Below are 13,741 nucleotides of genomic sequence, written 5' to 3' on the forward strand. Positions count from 1 at the left end.
AAATTTGTGGTCCTTGAGGAGTCTGGATTATATGCTGGTGTTATACATTTCCTTCTAGTGAGACCATGGTTTTACTTTTGCTTTTATGAGTCTGCTGAAAAGAAAACTAACAGTCTCAATCACCTGTCACATTAAATAAGAGGTGAAGCACTTTAAATACAAAACAACTTGATTCAATGGGACCATACAGGTGTTACCCAACAGAAAATGTACTTTGTGGTGATTTCTATAGCATGTTAGTGTTTCAACTGACAAATCCATTGATTATAGTCTCAGATGGAACCTATGGGTTGAAGCTTTGGTTCTGAGATAACAGAAAATAAAGTGCTTGACCCCAATAGTTGCTTTGTTTTGGTCTGTTCTATAATTTGTGCAAAGCTAAAAGGCCTACAGTAGAAAACAAATCCACAATGTCTGGTAACGAAGATCTAAACTAACAGGGACCCCCTTTAGCAGCTATACACTAACATTAGCACTTAGCACACATGTCAGGCATAGTGTGAAATTAGTACAGAGTAGCTATTATAGCTATATCATTTCCTCATATCTTCAATTTCCTTAAGTGTAAAAGGTAAGTCCAAACTAGAGCAGTTACTGGTAACTCTGCATATTAGAATTTTCCAGAAAGCTTTAAAATAATGATGCCCTATACCCACTTGTAACTAATTAAATCAGACACTTGAAGTAGTTTTGTAACTAATTAAATCAGAAAACTTGAGTAGTTTTAATATGATCTAGGGTTTAGAATTATTAGACTAAATTATAAATAGTGTCCAATTTTTCACTGATGATACCAAACATGTGATAACACCACTCCTCTGATTTCTATCTGGGATGCTGAGAGAAAGCGATGGCGGGGATTTGAAAAAAAAAAGTCTCAGGGGTTGCCTACTGCCATTTGCCTTCACCGGTAACATAAATAGACAAGAAACGAACACATGCATTTATGGTTACATCAAACAGAACAAGAAGACTGAGGTTATATGAGCAATTTCACAGACATGTTTGTTCAGCAGAATGAGTGTGAATGGGTTTTTGTTTTGTTTTAACTCAACATTTCAACCAGCAGATTTTATTTAAAAAAAAAAATCAGATTTCACCTTGTACACCTTTTGAAAAATCTACTAACATAGTATCTGAATTTCCATATGACAAGAGTTGTCAAGATCTGAGTAACAGCTATTTTTAGAAGGGACATAAACTGCCCAAATCAACAATTTCCACATTGTTTGTCATCCTCCTGACATCACAGAAGAGTGACAGTTGCCACTTACTGTTGTCCTTATTCGTTGCTCTTCTTATACTATGGAAATATTATCTGTACCTATGTCTTTGTCCAAAAGGGAAGAAAAAAGAAGATTCATAGACTCTAGATTTCAAGAAAAATGGGAATAAACATTTATTTGTGGCCCATCATATTCCTTTCCATTACTTGCAAGTATGATAGGCATCTGAATTTGTGACTCAGTCTAGGGCAAAAATATATTCTTGTCCCAATATTTTTTGCTCTGAGATTAAGAGTTTTTCCTGATGACAAATTCAGAGTGGCTAATGCTTGCCAAATATAAGGATGGCAAACTCCAAGCTTTCTAAAGACTATGTGTGTGCACACACTTACTTGTGTATTAAACATCTAAAACAAGCCTTAGATACTATGTCTTTACTCAGTCATCTCAATCTTGAAAATTAGGTACTTATTGTTTCGCCCTTTTAATAATGTGGAAACTGACAGTCCAAAGGAAAGTAATTAGCTCAAGTTATATAGTGATTATTTTATGTAACTCATAGTAATATTGTGGTTTATGCCACTTTACACCCTCTTAAACTCTGGACTGTGCTGCCTCCATAACTTGAGAGGCTAAGTTATTTCACCAAGTTCAAACAGATGCAATATTCTCAAAATTGATGTGCTATGACTTGGTATCAATATGTTAAAATCAGTATGTTAAAATCCTCTTTACTCCAAATTTAAGCATTCCATGTATTTACTATTTTCCAAGATAGTAGTTTCCTGGTTACCTTGAGGAGGCCAGGGAAGACTTGAGACTCATAATCTGGCTTTGAACCTCAATGGTAATCTTCCCCTTCTTTTGAGACACCTACATATGCCATTACATTACCTTCATAATTACTTTGTCTTCCTTCACACAATTTTAAGAATAAGTTCCTTAAGGACATTTTAAAATTATTTTTATGCCTGCATCTGTGTCTTCGAGAGTACTGAATTTAATCGAGTATTGAATCTGCTTAACAGTAGTAGTTAATGTAGAGGGAGTATGTGAGCTCTCTGAAAGCTACTCAGTAGAGTAAAAAATTAAAAGCCTTGCAAATGAGCTGGTGGGGAGAGGACTCTCATTTAAGTCGGCAGGAATGAAGACCTCCTTGTTTGTTTTGTTTGCTACACATCTCTCCGAATGAGAGATGATTTTATCCCAATTACTTTATAGGTACTATGGGCTGAGTGGCTTTGATGGGACTATGCAAATCTTCCAGGGATAAGCCTGTACAATTTGAGTTCAGTAGTGAATGGGAAGAAAGGTCTGGCTACTGACACAGTTCCCAATGGAGCTCACCATGTCTGTTTTATAAGCAGGCAGTGGGTGTCTGCAAATTTTAAAATTCAGTTACATATCATTCTCGGATAAGTTTCTGAATAGACTCCTCAGCCTGCTGTATCATAAAGTATTTTGTTAGCATGTTTGTTGGCTTCGGTCTTCAAACAGCAAGAAAACAAATGAAAGTTTCTGGTTTAAGTCTTAAATTCCTGACATACTAGCAAAAGAGCCTGGACATTTACCCCCATGTGAGGGGTAGATCTTGCTCTGTAGTTATAGAAATAGCATCTAAATGTTCCATAAAGGATCCTTAGCAAGAGTAAAGTAAAACATTGGGGGTTGGGTTGGGAGAAAACACTATTTGAATTATCCTCTCTAGGTCGTAACTGGACTTGGAATTTTGGCTGCAGTATGCATATGGAGCACAGCTTTGTGCTATGATCCAGTGAGTTCTTGATACTTGTTATCTGTCCATGAGAATCTTTTCCTGAGGGTGAGCATTAAAAATACCTCATAAAGTGAAATAGTTGCAAGGTGGTGTCACTGTTATTTGACACACTCCTAAACACTTGCCATTGTAGCCCATAGAAGTCTACCTTTCAAGAGCATGCATTCAGAGTTTGCTTTTGTAATCTGAGTTTAGATCCCTCAGGCACTCAGCGTGTTGGCAATCCCCCATAAAAGATATCAGCAGGGGACAAAGTAAAGTAAAGCCGATTGTATCTGACAGGGCTCCTTAAATAAGTTGTTCAATTGACGGGGGAGGTAGGAAGCCTTCTCCGGGTGATTAATTTGAATGATCATAAACTAGTTGATGTGTACTTTTAAATGATTAGTTTCTTATTATTTTCCTGTAAAATAGTAAAAAATGCATTCCAGAGAAAGAAGTATTTTGTAAAAGTTTAAACATATGAAGTCCTATGTTATAAAATAATTTACCTAAAGGTAGTTGTTCTCAAAATTAAGTGCACAGGAGAATATTCAGGAATGCTTGTTCTATCATGTTGATTTCCTATGTCCCACTATGGAAAGTCTGTTTCTGTGTTGGAGCCTAGGAAATTAGATTTTTAACAAGCACTTCAGGTATCCATGATGAAGATAGTTTAGGGCTAGGTGTTAATAAGAGGAAATTTCAAGAAAAGATGTAAATGTGGTCTCTAATTGAGCCTTTCCTCTACTTACCTATACAGATTAACCTTTGGTCAGGAAGTTGGAGCAGATATTACTTCACCTAGAGAACCAGAAGAATGTCAGCTAAGGTGCCCAATGGAAAATGAAAGAACTAGAGATCCATGGTTGGAAAGTGTCCTGGAAAGTAGCCTTCAAGGTGTTAAAGGGAGAATTACCAAAGTATTGGCCTGTACCTCTGCCCATGATTTGCTTTAGGCATTCTGTTTTCAAATAAGTATAAAATTTTTCCTATTCTCTTTAAGAAATAATCTGTTAAAGTGCTTTCTCAATCACACTTTAGGGGTAATGTAAATTTAAAAAAACTGATTTAAAAAAGTCTAAATCATACTTAGATTAGGACCTAGTGAGAAATCACAGATACATGTTTGTTCTAAATATTGCATTTCTGATCTTATGTAAGATTCTTAGACATTTGTAGTGTTGTCACAGAAAATAAATTATGAATAAAGTGTAATACACTGAAGTTTACTTTAATAAGGAAACACCTTCCAAATAATTCTATATATGCCACATAGATTTCTAAATTTTTTTATATTAAAGTCTTGAATTTCAATGACTAATGTTTCTACCTCTTCCGTTGACAATGTTTCTATGTCACTCTGTCCTTATAACTTTCCTTTGTAATAGATTAATACTTCATCTGTCTGCTCTATATTAAACATGGGGTCTTAATGCTCAAAACAAATATCCCTTTGAGAAAATCCCACCTTTTTATATATCCACTAATTACAACTCTACTTGAATGCTGAATGGTAGGAAGACAGTAATATGCTCATATAATTTTAAAATAAGAAAAATTCAATAATTTGGGGGAAGAAAAACAATGTTTTAAATATTCAGGTTATTTTTTTCTTTATTGTTAATGCTATAATTAAAATTTTTAAAAATTTAAGAGAAGAGGAGGTTGAATTATCAATTAAGTTAATGGCTATGATAGGTTTTTTGATGTGTCAACCTGACTAGGCTATAGTCTCTAGTCTTTCAATCACATTATTTTTGTATTGATGAAAAAGGATTTTTCAGATTCAATTAAAGTCCTAAACAGTCTACTTTTTGTAAGAGGAATTATTCTAGATAATCTGGGTGGGCTTGCCTTACTCAGTAGAAAGCCTTGAAAGCTTTCCCAAGGAAGAAGAAATTCCACCTGTGGATAATACCGTTGGTCTGTGCCAGTGGAATGCTGTACTACTCATAACCTTCGCTTCTGACTACCTGCTTTACTGATTTTGGATTTGATTGGGCAGCCCCCATAATCACATAAGGCAATTCCTTGCAGTGAATCTCAGAATATAAATCTTAATAATAAATAAATATATTTTAATATAAATATGCCTCTAAGTGTGTGTGCATGTGTGTGCAGGGCAGTATTAGTATCAGACTCATGAAAAAAACTCAACACAATTTCAGTAACATAAACAATATAAAGTAGTTTTACTTGGGAACAACAGGTCAATATCAATATCTTTAAATAGGGCTACCTATGTGTATTTTAATTCCTTTGATAATTTACATTATTATTTTTCTAAATATGGTAATGTTAGGATAAACTATTTAGATAGTGTGTTGTTTTAGATTCAACAAGAGTATAACTAAATAGAAACTTTAATTAACTGTTAGGTATAGTCCTTTTCCCATAGAAAATTGGGGAAGTCCTAGGATATTCCATTAAATAGTATTAGCAGCATTTATGGTGAGGTTCATCTATAGAAATTATTTTTTGTTTCTGATTGAACCATAATTAATAATATTACCTCTATAAATATACCTTGAATTATTCAGCAATCAGTTTTTGGGAAAAATAAAGCGATTATGGTTAAAATTGTTAAAGGGGTGAAAATGGCATTACAACGATTCCTGTACATACAAAATAACAACCTCAGTCACAGGGAATGACATGTTTTCTGTAATGTATAATGTTGCTGATGGTATGACATCACTGGAAGTACTTGATAATACTGTTTAACCTAAAGCAATTTATCAGAAATATATCATTGCACTGATTAGACTAACTACATTTTCCCTCTTAAAACTCAATTATTTTTACTGTATAGTTCCCAGAAACCTGAGAAGTATCCTTTTAAGATACACCATTTTTTTTTCTTGTAAAGGTCCTTCTAATTTTGTGTATTTTTATAGGGGTAATATTGCCACACAATGTTTTCATTAGAAAAAGAGGAAAGTCTGCCATTGAGAAATGGTTTTGTATCCTATTTTGAGGATTTAAAACTCTATAGTTCCTAATATCTAAAATCTCCTTATAATTTTTAAAAATAATGTGCCCTTCAAAGTGCAGAAATCCCAAAAGGAATCAGAGATAATGTTTTCCAACTATAATGTGGCATGCAAAATATCTTATTACAATAATCATCACAAATGAAAGCGTTGCTGTCATATAAACTCAGCAAAAGAACCTTAACTTGCTGGATGCAATGTTGCTACACTATAACATTTCTTTAGTTATTTACTAAAACAATGTGGCATTTGCTTTGTAGCTAATACTTTCAGCTGTGTTTTGATACATGCTTCATGACAAATCGAAAACAGGCCAAATACTTACAGTTCCATAAGATAAGGAAATGCTTAAACACACACATGCAAGCGCGCGCGTGCGCGGACACGCACACACACACACACACAAATAACAATATAACAATAAAGTATTGGAGCATGTGTAAAGGATATGGGGACCAAGGAATTATTCTGAAAGAGTTCCCAATGGTCAGAATTGGAATAATATGGGCAACAAAATAAATAATGAAAATATTAGATTATAACCCAAAGAATCAAATAAATACCCATGAGTCCATACTGATAAATAATACTGAAAGAAAGAAAAATGAGAGAAAGAAAGAACACATCTTTCTTACAGACAAATTCCAAATAATAAATACATAAGGGATAAAAGAATTAGAAAATCACCCATAGAATAGCACAGTAATAGTTGCTGTAGACAAGATTAATAGAATAGATTTTAGGGTGCATATGGGAAGAGAAAACAGAAATTTTACAGGAAGAAGCTTGCCAGACACTACCTGAATCAATGATCAAAGCAACATTTTCAGTAAGCCATCTTAAAACATGTATCCTGTGGTATGATGCAATGAGAAGAGCACTTCGCCTTTACAAAAATTTTTCCTGCGGGGCGCCTGGGTGGCTCAGATGGTTAAGCATCTGCCTTCGGCTCAGGTCATGATCCCGGGGTCCTGGGATCCAGTCCTGCATCGGGCTCCCTGCTCCTTGGGAGCCTGCTTCTCCCTCTGCTTCTCTCTCTCTCTCTCTCTGTCTCTGTCTCTGTCTCTCATGGATAAATAAATAAAATCTTTAAAAAACAAAACAAAACAAAAATTTTTCCTGCAAATTCATAACTCCAGTTTAAGTATAGGAAAACAACAGAGAGATCCCAATTGAGGGGGATCCTATAATCTGATTAGTACACTTCAAAAGTGTCAAAGTCATAAAGGATTAGTATCCAAGATATATAAAGAACTTATAAAACTCAACACCAAACCCCCCCACAAATAATCCAATTAAAAATGGGCAAACACATGAACAGACATTTCTCCAAAGAAGACATATGGATGGTCAACAGACACATGAAAAGATGCTCAACATCACTAATCACGAGAGAAATATAAATCAAAACCATAAGGAGATAGCACCTGATCAGAACGGCTAAAATAAACAACAACAACAACAACAAAACAAATGTTGGAAAGGATGTGGAGAAAAAGGAACGCTCTTGCACTGTTGGTGGGAATGCAAACTGGTGTAGCCACTGTGGAAAACAGTTGGAACTTCCTCAAAAAGTTAAAAATAGAACCACCTTACAATACAGTAATTGGACTACTGGGTATTTACTCAAAAAATACAAAAACACTAATTCAAAGGGATACATGTACCCCTGTTTACAGCAACATTATTTACAATACCTCAATTACGGAAGCAGCCCAAGCATCCACTGATAGATGGAGAAATAAGATGTAGTATATATACACACACACACACACACACATAACACAATGGAACATTATTCAACCAAAAAAAAATGAAATCTTGCCATTTGCAACAACATGGATGGAGATAAAGAGTATAAGGCTAAGCAAAATAAGTCAGAAAGACAAATACCACGATTTCACTCATATGTGGAATTTAAGAAACAAACAAAAAAATGAGCAAAGAAAGAGAGAGACAAACCAAGAAACAGACTTTTAACTATAAAGAACAAATTACAGTTACCAAAGGGGAGGTGGGTGAGACAAGAGGGATTAAGGAGTGCACTTGCGATGAGCACTGGGTGATGTATGAAACTGCTGAATCACTATACCATATACCTGAAACTAATATATCACTGTATGTTAACTATACTGATATTTAAAATAAAATAAAATAAAAATAAGATAAAAAATAAAAAAGTACTCTACAAATATTAATTATGCTATTTCTATCTTCATTCCTAATTAATGCTCTTGTCAATTATATCAGTGTTTAAAATGCTGATGCATACTTAACATCCTGTACAGTTATGTATGAAATGATTCTGTATCAAAAAAGATTGAATTATGTGACACTGACACCTAACACTACTATAGTGATACAAACTATAAAGCTAACCGTCTGCTTATGTTTTTGCATCCATCTCTTCATTTAAGAAGGTAGGAAACCAAGAAGGGCTGTCAAAGGACTTTTTATATGAAGCAGCATTTGCCTAGGAGGTATCAAAATCATGTGTTCTAACTCACTAAAACTGGTTCTAACCAGCTAAAATTGAGTAACAACTGTGAATTTGAAGTGACCCATATCTGATGTTGATAATGATCATAAATCTCAAGTAACACATATATGATAGACTCTCATTGGATACAACTGAAGACTTTCCTGACCAATGACAATGGACTTTGTCTTAGCCAATGTCACAAGGGATGTGTATATTTGTTCTACCTTATCTAGGGTGCATGTTAGCATGATCACAAAGAATTTCCCCTTTTAAGCTCATGAAGGAGCCATTCTGTAAATTTTTTCACCAATGTGTCTTTCTGCCTAACAAACAAAAATTCAGAGCACATTTTTTTTTATTGATACAGCAACATTTAGTGATCAATGTCCACTTTTCTTTAACAATATAAATTGGGGATAAGTTATAGTTATAAATAAATATATTTCAAATAATACTGTAAACATTGGTTTAGGAGTTTGAGTGATTATTTTTTCTTTTTGCCATTTGAACAGTATTTCTAGTATTTTTTCTTTAAGTTTGAATTTCAAAAGAAACATTTACTTATGCCCCTTTCTTATCATAAGTGGTTAAATTTAATGCTTTTACTCCTTAATTAGTTTCATGAGTTGTTAACAGTTTATATCAAGGTACTTATAAATTACAAGAATCTACCTCTTTTCTCATTTAGGTCTGTATTCATCTCCAAAGTCATATATGCTATAATTTTAGGGAAACAATGGATATGGTAACATCTGTTCAAAATACCTGATGGAATATTATTTTTCGGTTGTTCATAAATTAATATAAATGATCAGGTTAAAGATGAAATCTCCTGAATTACAATGGAACAGTAATTCTCAAGTGTGTTCCAGGAAACACTGGTTTCTTCAAATTTATTAAGTGTTAGATGACAAGAAAACAAACAAAAAAACAAAGAACTTTTCTGATATAATAGGATTGGGAGGTGCTGGTTCAACAAAGTTTAATAGCTTTCTGTACTGAATAATTTCTCTGAGCACTTACAATAGTACTGTTCATTGTGAATCTCTAAAAGGGAAAAATGTAAACACATATTTCTGAAACTTTTTTCACTTCAGAACTCTGACAACTTCTCATTGGGTTAATGATGTGGAAGAAAAAACTGTATACTTTGTGTGTGTGTGTGTGTGTGTGTGTGTATAATATATATATATATTTAAACCACTATAATGAATTATATGATCAAATAATAGACATATTTAGAATTTTGATGTATACTGTAATTAAAAAATGCTAATTTCAGAAGATAAGTACCACTGGAAAACCTTGTCATGGGAAGCTCTAGCAGCTCAGTCCCCTAGACTTTGAATTTATTATTAACATTCTCAGTGAAATTTTTTTCCATAAGGTTTCTCTCTATGATTTTCCTTTAGGGCAGTCATCTTATCTGAGAGTGGAGTCAAGAAACCAAACCCCTACAAGATAGGGATATTTGTATTATCTCTGGGTCATACTTAAAGTATGTTTTTCTTTCCCTTTAGCTTTGGAAATTCTACTATGTCTTCCCTACCATCCAGGGAGCATATGCTCTATCCTCACTACCCCCAGCACCCCTCATCCTTAGTAAAAGGAAAAAAAAAATTATACTATTTACCCCAACGACTGACAGTATGAGGGGGAATATATTCTAAATATATCATATTATATTTATATTATATTCTAAATATTCTTATTCCAAGGATTAGATTGAGGAAGACTTCTTTAAAAAGTACCAAAGTGTTCAAGTTTTGGAACCTAAAGGAGTTCCACCCAGTTCCATATGGAAGAAGCTCACTGCATCCTGTTCTCTCACTGAATGAAATAAAACCCTGGACAATTTGCATGAAATAGCTATCTAAGGACCTTGAGGTAAATATGTGAGCAGGAAAACTAGGGAAAAACATCATAATCTTAAGTACTAACAAATCAGTGGTGAGTTTTGTTCCTCTGGTATCACCCAGCCTAGACCCAAAGGTAGCCTGAAATTCAGAAGCAGGCACTGAATAAGAACAGAAAGAATCCTCAAAGAATCCTTCTCTGTTCTAAGAGTTAAATAGAATGGAGAAAATTCTGTGGGATTTTCCCCCTTCATCCATTCCTCTTGACTCAGCCCTCAAGAATCTTGCTGGGGCTGGGAGGTGAAATCAGCATCAACTGGAAGGCATGAGAACCCTGAAGGGGAATCCTTCTATCTATCCAGTTGTGTTGTCGCCTTAAGATCTTGGATTGAATTCTTGCCCTTTTTTCTCTCTTTGTCCTTCTCTTTTTAGCTCTATATGCAGCCTCATTTATAAGAAATGAGCAACAGAGTAGAAAATCCAAAGCACCAGCTTTCTGGCCAGAGGACTGGGAAGGGAAGCCTCTATGGAACTAGATAATGTCAGTGGTGAAAACTCAGAACAATCTCATAAAGTTGTGTAAAATCTCCTGAGTTTACCTCAGAGACTTGCATGCATGAATCTGGCCCAAAAGGATATAAATAGGCTTTGAGAACTGAACTATATGGTAGATTACCACATAAGACTGAGATCGACCACTAGTGGGCACATGAGGTTGATCTGCGTAACAGATAAACATACACATAAACATATATAAACATCTTGAAAACTGAATTGACATTAAAACTGCACACTACAGAAGGAAGGTTAGAACTTTCACACTGAATCTAATCTGATAGATTCCCTAAAAAAACAGACAAAAGAAAAAAAATATGATTTAAACAGAGAGCCAGTGTCTCATACATAGCATCCAAAATTTCTATTACACAATTTAGAAGTTTTGGCATACAAACAACCAGGATAATTTCAACTAACAACAACAAAAAAAGACATACAAAGTTGGTACTAATGTTGAAACTATCACTAATGGACTTGAAGGCTTTTATTATGACCATGCTCAAAGAAGTAAGGGTGAACCCACTTAAAATAAATAGAAAGATAGAAAATCTCAGCAGAGGGGCGCCTGGATGACTCAGTTGGTTAAGCAGCTGCCTTCGACTCAGGTCATGATCCCGGGGTCCTGGGATCGAGTCCCACATCGGGCTCCCTGCTTAGCGGGGAGTCTTCTTCTCCCTCTCCCTCTGCCTGCCTCTGCCCCTGCTTGTGCTGTCTCTGTGTCAAATAAAAATAAATAAAATCTTTAAAAAAAAAAAAAAAGAAAATCTCAGCAGAGAAATAGATAACATAAAGATTAAATAAATAAAAATTTTAGAATTAAAAATACATTTACAAGAATATAAAATTCACTGGATTAGTTCAATAGCAGAATAGAGATGATAAAGACTGTGAAGTTGAATATAAATAAGAGAAATAAGGAGTCTGTGACACAATACAATAAAAAATCCAACCCTTTTGTCATTAGGTTCTTAGAAGGTAAGGAGGAAGAGTGTGGTGATGGGAAAAAATGAAGAAATATGAGTAAAAACTTCCAAGTTCTGGTGAAAGACAAATAAGAGATTCAAGAAGATTAGAGATACAAAACTGAAGAAGGTCAAAGCATTCCCTCCCCAGATGGATCATAATAAAAATGATGAGAAACAAAAATAAGGAAAAATTCTTAAAAATCAATCAGAAAACAAGATGAATTAAACATATATAGGATCAATGATACAAATGACTGAGATTTTTTTTTCCCCTAATCAGAAACTATGGGGGGGCAAAAGGAAATACGCCAACATTTAAAAAAATGCTAAAAGAAAAAAGTGACAGTTTAGAATTCTATGTTCAGGGGAACAAACGTATACTAGAAAAAAAGAAATAGTTAAAAAACATGATAGGTAAATGGAAATGAAATACTAAAGAATATTGAAAGAACACAAAAGATGGCAGGAAACGGAAACCGAGAAACAAAATACAGGAAGCAAACAGAAAAGAAATGATACAATTAAAAAATCATAATTATATAATAATTACATTAAATATAAATGGTTTAAAAACACCAACTAAAAGACACATAATGGAAAACTTACAGAATTTGTCACCAGCAAAAAGGTTCCAAAAGAAATACTAAAAGAAGTTCTTCTGATGGAAGGGAAATGATGTCAGAGAGAAACTTAATTTGGAAGAAAAAGAGATCGGAAGGAAGGGATAGAGAGGAGAAAGAGAGAGATAGAGAAAGGAGAGCATTACAAAGGGTAAATATTACATAAAAATGTATGATAGTTGAAAGAAAAACTATAAAACTGCATGACAAGATCGCTAATATCTTTAGATAGCACACATATAACTATTACCGTATAAAAAGGGAGGATAAAGGAATCTTTATTTTGGTGAGGTTTCCCTATCCTACAATGATGTGAATAAAATGTGGGAAACTCCTTTTCAACATGAAATTTTTGTAACTATTATGTTTAACATACAAATAAAACCTAATGAATAGACTTCCACTTCCAGCCAGAGTGAACTAACAGGAGAGGTTGCTTGAAAGAACTTAAATAAAGTAGAAAATAGGAATGCCTGGATAGCTCAGTTGGTTAAGCAACTGACTCGATTTCGGCTCAGGTTATGATTTCAGGGTTGAGAGATGGAGCCCCACATGGGGCTCTGCACTGGGTATGAAGCCTAAGATTCTCCCCTCTCCCTCTGCTGCCACCCCCCAACTCTCTCACAGGCACTCCCTTTCTAAAAAAAGAAGAAAAAAGTACAAAATATATATAAAACATGTTTTTCAAGATACTGGGCATTAAATATAAGAATAAATCTTTTAAAAGTTATCAGTGGAATTGCAATTGTACATTAAAAATGTTTTATATATATATATTTTTTTAAAGATTTTATTTATTTATTTGAGACAGAGAGAATGAGAGAGAGAGAGCACATGAGAGGGGGGAGGGTCAGAGGGAGAAGCAGGCTCCCCGCCGAGCAGGGAGCCTGATGCGGGACTCGATCCAGGGACTCCAGGATCATGACCTGAGCCGAAGGCAGTCGCTCAACCAACTGAGCCACCCAGGTGCCCCAAAAATGTTTTACAAATGAATAAAGAAGAAAAAGAAATAAGAAAAGTAGGAGGAATACAGAAAACAAACAGCAAAATGGTTGATGTAAATCAAACCACATAAGTGATTACATTAAACATGAATGGACCAAACATTCTAATCAAAAGGTAGATATTGGAAAAATGGCTAAGAAAAAAAGACATGGCTATGCTATCAATAGGGGACACAAAAAGGTCAATGATACACAAAAGTTAAAGTAAAGGGATGCAAAAAGATGGGCGATATAAACACAACTTTAAGAGGGCTGGAGTGACTATATTAATATTAGAA

Source organism: Leptonychotes weddellii, chromosome 8 (assembly GCF_054177405.1).
Source record: "Leptonychotes weddellii isolate Sample4059 chromosome 8, ASM5417740v2, whole genome shotgun sequence".
Lineage (NCBI taxonomy): Eukaryota > Metazoa > Chordata > Mammalia > Carnivora > Phocidae > Leptonychotes > Leptonychotes weddellii.